Source organism: Nyctereutes procyonoides, unplaced genomic scaffold (assembly GCF_905146905.1).
Source record: "Nyctereutes procyonoides isolate TBG_1078 unplaced genomic scaffold, NYPRO_anot_genome, whole genome shotgun sequence".
NCBI lineage: Eukaryota > Metazoa > Chordata > Mammalia > Carnivora > Canidae > Nyctereutes > Nyctereutes procyonoides.
This window is the reverse complement of record NW_026575029.1, coordinates 3,993,294-4,005,797: the sequence shown is the minus strand read 5'-3', so window position 1 is coordinate 4,005,797 and position 12,504 is coordinate 3,993,294. Positions and strand designations below refer to the sequence as shown.

Here is a 12,504-nt window from a genome sequence, read left to right as displayed (position 1 = left end):
GAAACTTGAGTCTTTTGTAGCTTGTGAGCTTGTTTTGTTCGGAGCATGTTATGCTGAGCCTGAGATTAGTTTCTGCCAGTAATTTATTTAACACGAGTTTACTAAGGGAATGATGATTTATATTTATAAGCCGGTAGGATACAGGGTAATAATGTCTCTGCACAAGCTAGTGAAGAAATAACATCCTCCACGAACCAGTGACAGATGGATATACACCGTTGTTCCAGGCAATGGGGAAATAAAGTCAAGATTTATTTAAGGAGTACCTCGCTAGGAATGGATTCTTGGCAGAGTCTGCTTTCAACCAAAAGCTGGGTACTAGCTGCTGGGACCCACAGCTCGTGGACGATGGCACTGCTGTTGGCAGGCAAGACGAGCTGCTTGGAAGGGTAGTACTTTAGGGACAGTTACAGAGCTTGCCCCACTGCCTGTGAGAAATAGCCTCCCCAAGGCAGGAACACATGTCCCTTCCTCTTCTGAGACTGCTGCCCGAGCTTAACACCCTGCTGATCAAGAGTTATCTGACCACAGCAGGAGCAAATGTCTCAAGATCTACAGAGAGCTCAGATCAGCAATGAGTAGCTTTGCCCAGACTGAACACTCTGGGTAAGTCCACACAAATTACTAGTATTTAAAGTTTGTCCATTACATCATACTTATTTTTGCATATATTCAGATGGATAAGCTACTCAAGAGCAGAACAGTTCTGCAGATCTCATCTTGACTTTGCCTCTCAAATTCCCCCTCCGATCAAAACACTTAATTCAAAAACATGTGGATTTGAAATCATAGCCAATACACAGCATAATTTGGCACTCACTGCTTGACTGCATGATATTGTCGTTAAACCGAAATTGCCTAATAAGCACTTTAGGTTAAGGGGACTGGCAGTGGTTCGACTTCATAAAAATATTTGTTAGAGGCACAATTGCCCCCTGGGTTTTGTATTTGCTTATGATATGGTCTGCTTACTCTTTTGTAAAAATCATCACACTCTTCACCAAAATTACCCTGTCTTGAGTCTGTCGCTTCTGAATGCAGCTCTGACCTGAGATAATGGCTGGAGGGTTGTAGGTAAGAGAGTCAGTCATCCTCACTCTGTAAATTAAGATTTCAGTATATTAAGGAATAGGACCTTCTGTTGTCCTAGGTAGTCTAAAAAATTAGTAATGTTCATTTCTTTTAAAAGCCTTTATGTGACAGTCCATTTTATTTCATATCTAGTTTAGCAAGAGTTGGTGGACAGGTGTATTTTTCCTCTTGAATTTTCTTTACAATGTAGAAAATACAGACCCTGATTTTACTAGCTGGTTTATTGATTTACAAATGATGTTCCAATTCTTTTTTTTTTTTTAAGATTTTATTTATGAGAGACAGAGAAAGAGAGGCAGAGACATAGGCAGAGGGAGAAGCAGGCTCCCTGCAGGGAGCCCGATGCAGGACTTAATCCCAGGACCCTGGGATCACGACCTGAGCCAAATGTAGCACTCAAGCTCTGAGCCACCCAGGCATCGCTGATATTCCAATTCTTCAGAGTATTGCTAAAAATTACAATTCAGTCAGTATGTGTTTATCAAGTGTTTTATATGAACAAGGTATTATTCTGGAAGCTGGGGTTGAATCAGTGAGACACACAAGAGCTGTACTCTCGGGAGATTATATTCTTATGGGAGATCAGGCCATAAACAAATGAGATATTTTAGATAGTGATAAGTGCTTATGAAACAAAAAATAAGAGTTAAATGATTAAGAGTGCCTAGTAAGTGGGAGTAGGAGGTTTAGATGATGAGGTCAGGGTCAAATGCTGAATATTATATTTTGCCTCTGAAGGCCTAGAAGCATCATGTTGTAGATCACCACCCTATTTCCTGGAAAATACATTTCTCCTATCCACTCCCCCCAGCTTCATTTATACCTCTAGGCAGATAGAACTTGGATTAGCATCCACAAAGATGGTGCCAGAAGTAGCATATGTAATCCTTCAAATATTCCACTGGAAGATTTCAGGATATAGAAGAAGTGAAGTATAATCTTGAGGAAAGTAGATTATTGGTAGTTTTTTGGAACTTGGGTTCTTATAATAGTCTTAAATGAGAAAATAACATTACGAAAATGTAGTTTCTAAGTTCTATATTGTAATTGAGATGCATATTTTTCACACAAAATTTTTTTTAACAGTACTGGTGTTATTTATTCAAGCTTTTAGTTGTGCTGCAATGTTTGTTTATTTTACCCTTTCCCCTGCTTGTGCTGTGTTTCTAATTTGTACTTAAGGTTTTTTTTTTTTTAATGTTCTATTCTTTATGAATGGAAGCATAAGCGTGTGGTATAGTATAAAATATGTCAGTTCTGTGGGGGTAGGAGCTGGACCACACAGGTCACCTAACATATGTGGAGGGGGAGGCTGTTTAGTAGTGAACCAAATGGTGCCTCTTGAGATACGGTTACTACTTCACTACAGAAATTTTGATTCAGCACGAAGAAAAGAATCCTCATTGGTTCTTAACACATTTTGGATTCTTCTAGTGTCAACTAGACCAGTCAGATGCTGGGATCTATCCTTGTAACTGTCCATCCTTCCTCTTTTTGTTTTTTTTTTTTTTCTTGGTCTCCTTCCATAGAGAAAAAAAAATGTATATACTGTTGAAAGTAAACAACCTCAAAGAAGCCTACACTAAAAGTGAAAAGGGGTTTTTGCATCTAGGAGTGTTTAAAATGCTTCTGCATGCATCACAGTGTCTTATTGGCTGTAAATTCCATGTGATTAGGACCCATGATTGACACTTTTTGTTATGCCATGTACCTAGCAGAAGCTCAAGGAGCATTTGCAGATGTTGATAAAGAAGATTATTCTCTCATGCTTTCCCTCTTATTAATCCAGTATTAGTATTTATTGGGCATCTCCTATGTACAGGGATTTTTATTTGGGTGGGAATTACTATTTTTTTTAAGATTTTTTTTTTATTTATTTATTTGAGAGAGAGGGAGAGAGCACATGAGCTCAGGCAGGTGAGGGCCTGGGGGAGAGGCAGAGGAAGAAGCAGACTGCCCCCTGAGCAGGGAGCCCAATATGGGACTTGATCCTGGGATCATGACTTGAGCTGAAGGGAGACGCTTAACTGATGGAGCCACCCAGGTCCCCTGGATGGGATTACTAATGATGAAAGTAGTAAAAGTAATTTTCAACTCAAATAGAAATAATACCCAGTGATATTAATATAAGTGGAAAGCTTTTCTGTAAGGTCAGGGAAGTCTTAACAGTTGATATTTGAGTCCCACTTCAGAAAAACTTGGACTTTGTTACAGGCCAGCAGATTGGAGCTGTGATGCTCTGGGGCTGCCCTGCCCCTGGAGTAAGAGTTGTTAGTCTAGCTTTGCTGAGCAGGCTGTCATAGTAGTACAGTCTCGTGCCAGGCCAGTTAACTTACTTGGCCCAAGAGCCTCAGATTCACTGGCCATGCTTACTTGACCCTAGCACATCATCTAACCAAGGCAACAGAAAGAGAAATATGGCAAAAATGAATCAATAGTTTAGAAAACATATTTTCATTATTAGACCAGCAATACAAAGTACATCTTCATGTAATGGAAAAAAGGAAAATAATTTTCACATTTTGATGGTAGGAAGGTAAGAGAATAGTTTTTCTTTGGCTGTCAGTTATTCATCTAGTCTATGGATTGATTTTTCTCTTTTATGTTGTAACTTATTAGATGTTTCTTGACTTATGGTCCATAAATTCAAAAATAAATCATGATGATCAGAAGTCTGATACAAGAAAAGCTACAAAAGTGAAGTGCTTAGTAGCATATGGGAAACCATAGTCCACTGCTCTGTGAAGGATACATTAACAAAAGACTTTTCAAAGTTCAAGCAGATAGGAAAGTTCAAGTGGTTTATCAAATCCAATAAGCAAGCATTTACTGAATATCTGCTACATATCTGCTATTATGATCTTACTAGACCACTTTTTGCCTAGTTAGTTGCTGGGTGCCTGTGCCCAGCACATAGTAGGCTCTCACTAGATCAACTTTGCCTGAGTAAATGGATTATTGTTTGAGACATGAGACAAGAACAAACTTAAGTCTCCTGCTGATATTTTTTTTTTTTAAAGATTTTATTTATTCATGAGAGAGACAGAGAGAAGCAGAGACACAGGCAGGGGGAGAAACAGGTTCCATGTTTTAGAGCCTGATGTGGGACTCGATCCAGGGACTTCAGGATCACACCCTGGACCAAAAGCAGGCACTAAACCTCTGAGCCACCCAGGGATCCCTCCTGCTGACATCTTTAATTGAAATTTTAACCCCAGCATCCTAGAGGAGGGTCAGAGCCTTGCAGTAGGTGTCACCAAGAGCTTGGGAAATCGTTCTCTGGAAATGCAGGGCAATGTTCTTAGTGTTGGGGAGGATTCAAAGATGAACAAGAATCTCCCTGTCCATGCCCTCTCAGGCTGAGTAGATGGGAATGATAGAGAAGACTGGATGGGAGGCCAGATGTTTATAGAGACAGTAAAATATTCACACAGCCATCCATGGTGCCAGTTGGCTTGGGTAGGACTTCTAGAATTCCTAAATGAGTTCTTTTATGAATACAAAAGTTCTTTGAGTAAAACAAACTTAATTTAGTTACTTGAGGGGGGAAAAAGAAAGAAACAAGGATTAGGGAGACTATATACAACCTCTTTGTGACTTTCCTTTATTATGCTAATGTGATAAACTAATCCTCAATAATTTGATAATGGTCAATAGCATAATATACTTACTGTCTTCAGAATATTTGTTTGCATTTTAACTAGGATTTAAGTCATGGTGGCTAGTGGGGAAAAAACGTTCTTGAGGAAGATGGCTTTTTGAGAACCCCTTAAATCAAAGGATCCTCCCTAGGTCCCTTTGTGGTCTAAAGGTTGTTTTCCTTTAAATTCACACTATTCATAATTTTTAAATATAATTTTTAATATAATTTTTATGCAGATTATAAGTTCATATGTTTTTTTTTAAAGCATATAAAGGAGTATACAGTGAAATTCTCTTCCCTATAGGTAATTATCATTGATGGTTTATTTTTCCAGATATGTTATACAAGCAAATACAAATATGTATTCAAAGGGAGAAGTTTTTGATACTTGTAATTTCTTGATATAAAAACAAAGATTACACATAAAGGACAGTTATTTTGTATATCTTCATTATGCAAGACATAATTCCTTAAGTTTAAAAAAACACAAGAAATTATGTATGAATGACTTTAAAGTAGTAAGATACATGGTTATACCTGGAACATAAAAAAAAAGTGCTCATCCAAAACAGGACATGTATGCTAAGAAATACAGAAAGTGTGATTTGAATTTAGCAGAACTGTCTAAAGGAAGCAATATTTATTTTCATAATTTGTACAAAAAATAAGCCAAGCAAACTGCTGACAGAGCACACATACCATTTAGGATTGGAGTTGTCACTGAGTATATGAGATGAATCACAGGAGCTAGGATTGGAAGGTAGTTTGGGCTGCATAGTGAACGTCTTCAGTAGAGAGAATAGAATTGGATTTTAGTGTGTAGGCTTGGCAGCTACTGACTAAGGAGGAGAAATACCAAGTTAAGTGTAGTGATAAAAAGTGAGAGTTAATGAAGCTGTGTGAATGGAGACAAAGAGACAATCAATTCAGGAGTGAGATTTTTCCCTGATGTTTAAATGTCATTAGTTATCATTACAGATAGGTTTAAGAATCTTTTCTGGAGAGTGTTCCAACATTCTCTTTAAACAATAAATTCAGCCCCAAAACAAAGGGTCCTCCCGTTCACAAAATGAAAAGCACAGTTTCCAAGCTTGAATGTTTGTTCTATTTGAGCCCAAATTTTGGTCATTTCCCAGGAGGTTTATTTCTCTCTTAAATCGCAAGCTGTTTTGTTTTTGATGTCACCTTTGTAATTGAATGGTACCTTTTTGGAATTATCTTAGGTTTCATTTCCCAACCTTATTTTGGGGGTGAGGAGTACCCACAAGTTCCTGAAAATGTGAGTTCTTGTAGTCAGAATTGTACTAAAAAGGTGACTCAGCAAGTTTGGTGTGGAAGCCTTAGGCTTTAGAAAATGAATATTGCCTGTGGAAGGCTTTAAGTATTAAAATGATAGCATACAAACTAGTGTTTTGTTTTGTTTTGTTTTTTTAAGATTTATTTATTCATGAGAGACAGACAGGCAGAGATACAGGCAGAGGGAGAAGCAGGCTCCTCACAGGGAGCCTGAGGCGGGACTCGATCCTGGATCCCAGGATCATGACCTGAGCCACAGGCAGGCACCCAACCGCTGAGCCACCCAGGCATCCCCAAACTTGTGGTTTAAAAAAAAAAAAATGTACCTTTGCTTTCAGAAGAAAAAAATTGCAAACTTTGAAACTTATGTTTTAGTTTTCCAAACCAGGGTTGGATAGGTGGGTGGGAATGATAGGAGTGATGATCATCAGCCCTTCTGAAAGGTGCTTCTGGATACCCTGAGCCCAGGACCAGGGCCTGCGTCCAGTTCCTCATTTCTACATCTGTGTTAGTCCTGGGGTGTGTGCTTATATAGTTTCTCCATACATAGTGGAGCTTTCCAGAAATCCCAGTGGGTTTGGTTGTATTTTGATGGATTTCCCAGCTCAGGTCCTGCTTTGGGAGAATGCACTTAGGTGTGTTAGAAAGTGTGCTTGCTCTGTGCCTGGGGCTGACCTGTGCTGGTAAGCCACTGCAGGCACTGGCCAGTCCTGGTGCATTTGTCACCCAGCCTGCAGTTTCCATTGTCTGAATAGCCACGAGCCGGATATGAAGAAAAATGTCTATTATAATTCCAGATAAAATGTTCCTGGGCCGAGGAGGAAAAAGAATGAATTGTGCATTTTTAGGATAAGAAACATGAACTTGTTTGGGCCCCTAGGATCTCTTGAATAAGCTTTCAGTTTCAGTGTAGACTACTCTTGGAAAAGTAGGTGCGTTTTTACAAATACTTATTTCTAAAGTAAGCTGCATTTCTGTAGTTTCAACCATATGTTTGTGTGAGTGACTTTACATTGATGATAGTACCTAAAATTTTATAGGCATTTGCTCCTGTCTGCTCATGCAGAACCGTGGTCTGCAGTGACCCTCACTGCCCCTTCCCGGTATTTCTGAGTCTGTAGGCAGTGTCTTCTGTATTTGTGAATAAGCTCATTTTACATTCTTCCATTCCTGGTGCCTGCAAAGCATTTGTGAGTGGCTCTTCTGCCATTGCCGCTGGCAACGTGTGAAAGGCACATTTCTTGTTGGCCTACTAGTGTCTCAATCCCCCCAAAGCTGCATATCCAGGTGTATTTAGTCCTTTTTTCTTTTTTTCTTTTTTCCTGAGCTAAAACTACATTATGTACTTTATAGCATCTGAGGATGTAGGCCTGTTTCTTTCCGATATGCCTTTATTTTTTATTTATTTTTATTTTATTTTATAAATTAATTTTTATTGGTGTTCAATTTACCAACATACAGAATAACACCCAGTGCTCATCCCGTCAAAAGCCCGATATGCCTTTAAAATTTTTTTCACCCTCCTAGAAGCTGGGGAGCTTATGCCCCTGTTTGCATTTCTTGTGAAGATAGCCCCTTCCCCTTTGTCCATCTGACCAGGAGCAGCCCTGGAGTCCAGCTAGAGCTTTCTCTATTTCCACCCTGGAACCCATACAAACAAGCCATCTCCCAAAAGACCTCTTTACCCTGTGCACATCAGCTCTTACAAATACCTGAGGGCTGCACGCAGCCTTTGCCAATTTGTTAGATGTGAAATTGACATCTTAAGTATTCCAGAAATTTCATTGTTTTTTTTTTCCTGAGGCAGTTAATCTTTTTCCTTCTGATCCCCCCCCCCCCCCCCGTTTCACTAAACCTTTCTGAAATTAAAATCTCTAGATAAACTCAGGAAGTTGCTTTGTTTTCCAGATTTGAATTATGGTTGTTCTTAAAGTCTCTTTTTTGGTTTCTCACTCTTAGTCTTATCCTTGAACCCCCTGTAATAACCATCTTTACACTCAGGATTAGAGATCTATTCCTCCTTTTGGGCCTCAGTCTCATTTATTCAACTGCTTGACTTGACATTTCTACTTGGCATTTGCAGTGGTGCCTGAAATTCAACTAGTCCAAGTGTCCCCAACCCTCTTCCGTTGTCTTTTATGTCCATGACTAGCACCTCCTAAAGTCCAATCCCACAGCCAGAAGCCTTTGAGTTCCCTGGACATCTCCTTCTCCTCACTTTTCATATGCCATCTATCATCAAGTCCTGCTTTCTTACCTCTTGAGTATCTTCAACCCATCCACTTCTTTCCACCTCTCCTGCTTTGTCCCACCTGCCATCATGTCCCACTTAGATGACCGCAATAGCCTCTAAACTGGTCTGTCTCCTTGTTGGCGTTTTAAAATGCAAATGTAATCCAGTGTATCTTCAGCAACATGTTTGATTGAAATCCACCAGTAGCTTCCTGTTCTTCCCAGCTCTTCTAGCCTCATCTGTCTTCACTACCTTCATCCTAACGTTCCATCCTTAGTCCTCAAAGGGCTGTGCTTCCTCTATTACTGGTGACTTTCTATACTGCTTCCTCTGCCTGGAGCAGCCCACTACTACCTTACCTGGTTAAACTTCTTTCCCCCAGACCTCAGCCATCACTTCTGCAGAGATGGTCTATCTCCTGTGTATATTCTCATGGCACCACATACCTTTTCTTTGTTGTACCTACCACAATTGCAATTTTATACTCACTCAGATGATTCTTTATCTTTCTTGATCTCCATAAAGGCAGAAACTCCCTTGTATCTTTAACATTCAGCATAATTTAATAGGTAAGCAGTAAATCTTTCTTGAGTGAGTCACTGGGACTTAACAGAGCATTGGCAATAAGATAATGGTTTTGGAACAAGTCATCTGAATTTGAATCATGGCTCTGCCCTAATAACTGTAACTATGGGCAACCAGCTTAAGATTTCTAGACCCCAGTCTTTTTATCTGAGAAATGGAGATAATAAATAATTACAAGGGTTTGTTGGGAATAATGTAATAATATTATACAAATACTAGAATTTGTATTTTTTGACTGGTTTTTATTTTTAAGATTTTATTTATTCATGAGAGATACCCACAGAGAGAGGCAGAGACACAGGCAGAGGGAGAAGCAGGCTCCATGCAGGGAGCCCGGCATGGGACTCGATCCTGGGATCATGCTCTGGGCCAAAGGCGGTGCTAAACCGCTGGGCCACTGGGGCTGCCCTAGAATTTGTATTTTCAAGGTGCCTTGAATATAGGAAGTGTTAAATAGTAGACTGTACACAATTACTTTTGAAAAGAACTTTTTATTATAAAAAGTGCAGATCCCAAAAATCATGCAAAATAAATGTATAGTTGGATGAATGATCATAAAGAGAATATCCCTTGTAACCTCCAAAAACTCCAAAAGCCCCTCTGTATCTCCATCTCCTGTCATCCCATTTTCTTGCACAGAAGTAACTGTCTTGACTTTATAGGTATCACTTCCTTACATGTCATTATAGTTTTATCTCAAATGTATATCAGTGAACATTATAGTTTTTTCTTGCTCATTTAAAAAAAATAGTTTCCCCTCTATCCTTTTCTTTCATTTACAATTTATCTGTGAAGAACCTGGTGCATCTGTCCTATGGTATGTCCTATAGTCTGAGTTTTGCTGATTGTGTATGAATAACGCAGGGTAGCATGTTCCTCTCCTTTGTATGTCCTGCAAATTGACAGCTGGATGCAGAGGCTTGATCAAACTTGTGTTCGATCTCCTATGGCAGACTAGGTGGCAGAGTGACCTTGCATCAGGAGACACATAACATGTCTTTCTTTTTGTTATATTAGTAGCTGTTGATGCCTGATACCTAGATCCACTAATTTGTAGGGGGTGACAAAATGGTAATGTTTTAATTCTGTCATGGAGTCTGTCTGCAGTAGAAGCTACCGGAACCTGTTCTACTTCTGAGCATGGAGGAGCAATTTGCCTGGGTGGATATCCAAGTTCGAGGGAAGGGAGGTGATCATGTGGCATAGATTTACGCAATCTGCCAGCCTATTTCCAAATCCCTGGTGACCTATTATCAGAAATATGTGGATGAAGCTTCCAAGAAAATCATTTTCATTTTAATTTCATCCTTTAGTTTTCATTTATTGGTTTGAACACTTTTTTAGAAGAAACCTGTTTCCCTCATCTATTTGGTTACACAGTAATACATCCACAAAGAAAAGCAAGGTAAATGCTAGATATTTCCCCCCTATTATTAGTTTCTGAAACAATGAGTTGATTCCCCATCATCCTCTGAAGGTCATCAATTAGTTTTGTGTTTTGAAAAAAAAAATTACACACTTTCGGATTTGAACATAAAAGGTAGGTTTCAATCAGTTGTAATTAATCTTTTTTGAAGCTTATATAACTCCATCTTTGGCTAGTGGGAGCTTTTTGAAATTGGTTCCTGAGACCTTTCAATAGGACCCTACCTTTTGATATGACCCTAATTAGTTTTTGAGAGTTTTCTTACTATCTGGTATAAAGGGGTATTTCAGGTTCATCTTGAGCATTTTTTGCTCACACCTAGAATTAGTCATTTCTCCAGAAACCCTGATTTCTTTTAGTGGGAATGGTATTTCAAGAACCCATTCTGGCTCAGCTCTGAGCAGCACAGCCAGACCCAGATCTAGCTGTTGAGACTTCATTTATTTGTTTATAGGGTGACCAATGGACCTGATTTGCTTAGAACTGTCTTGATTTTAGCACTGAAAGTTCTGTGCCCTAGGAGAAAAAAATAAAGCCAAAAAACTCATTCTAGGAGTTAGGGAGGCTCATTGCTATTGGTTTCATCGTTTCTTGGCTTTTTCTATGGAAAGATCTTGAAAAATATGTGAGGTTTGTCTTTGGCAGAGAATTCACCCCATTGTTAGATTTATATATTCTGTATGTCTTGTTAAAGGCAGATAATAAAAAAAAATAAATAAAGGCAGATAATACTTATTTTGAACAGTGCTTTGTAATTTTTGCTATTTGCTTATCGTAGCCTATATTGGCATTGTCATGGGTTCAGGGAAATAGTTTCTACGGTCTCCATTTAATTCATTGCACTACAATCCATGGTTGTGAATACATTTATTGCACTTACTTTATGCAGGTGGATGTATGTATTACCACATTTAATTTTTATACCTATAATGTGAGGTAGGACTGTTAATCTCATTTTGCAAATGGGAAAACAGGTTTAGGGTAGCTGACTAATGTATTCAGGCTATGTAGCAAGTGGAGAAACTGAGTTAAACCCAGGTCTCTCTTACTCTGGAGTCTATACATTTAACCACTTTATTGCCCTTTTAATTATTAAGGATTTGTGTCACCTAATTCAGATTTAAAAAAAAAACTTAATTCTTTGGGATGGTTCTAACATCTGTTTAAGAATAAGTGTCATTTTAGAGGTCTCAAGATGAATAGGATGAAGTCCCAACTGCCCCTTCTATGCTCATGATGATCATTACTAATCAAGTAAGACTTTTTTTTTTCCCCTGTTGGATCTGGATAAGGTCTCAGAATCCCTTTTAATATAGTATTCCAGACAACCACTAAATATTTACTAGAGTTGGCGCATAATGTGAAACCCATCTGCCATTCAGACTGAGAACTTCTTAGAAGGGGAGTGACTCCTTTGGATTCCCATAGCACATTTCTGTGTCTATTACTGTCATCACTGTACTGTATCATAATGGTCAGTCATACAGTCTTCTCATCTGCTCTTGTAAAAGCCAGTTCTCTAAACTATGATCCATAAATACTTAATTCTGGGAGATGCTTTTAGGTACATTGCAAAAACAAGAGGCAGGATGAGAGGCTTTTTTTGGTTACATAAATTTGAAAACCTAAGATCTCGAAGCTCTATGACTTGCATTATTGTGTTAACCTTCTCAGAAATCCTATAGTAAAGGAATCTGTTAAACTGTGTTTTCTACACATGATGGATCCCTCTATCCCCCTCTTGTTTTTTTTTTTTTTAAACAATAAAGAGATATGTTAAGAAATAACATAATCTAGAGGCAGGGCAAGCCCCTTATGGGAACTGGCAAGCCTCCAGCACCATTTCTTTGTATTTTTCTGCCCTCCTTTGAGACATAAACTCTAAGACTAGTGGCCAGATGACTTTTACAGGCTCATGTACCACAGCCATACAAGATGATAACCAGAGGAAGAAAGTCCCTTTTTAGAACAAAGAAAAAATTATTAGAAATGAATCTGGCAATGTTCCTTCACATCTTGTTGGCTGGATTTGGGCAGGTATTCATTCCTAATGAATTGTTGGCAAGGGGGACAGGATTTCTGTGCATGACCTGAGTGGATCCCTTAGGAAGGAAAGAAGTAATAGAGTCAAAACAATGAGCTCTTTACTTTGCCTCACAGGTCTTCATGACTAGGGCTACCCTCTCTATGTAGCTTTTCTTCCACTTATTCTTTAGTTAAAGACACCTG

The 12,504-nt window shown here is 38.8% G+C and overlaps 1 protein-coding gene across 1 annotated transcript in view; it reads left to right on the top strand.

The window, feature by feature from the left end:
- The window catches only part of SNX25 (sorting nexin 25), a 135,389-nt gene that overhangs the window by 1,619 nt on the left and 121,266 nt on the right, over positions 1 to 12,504 (top strand).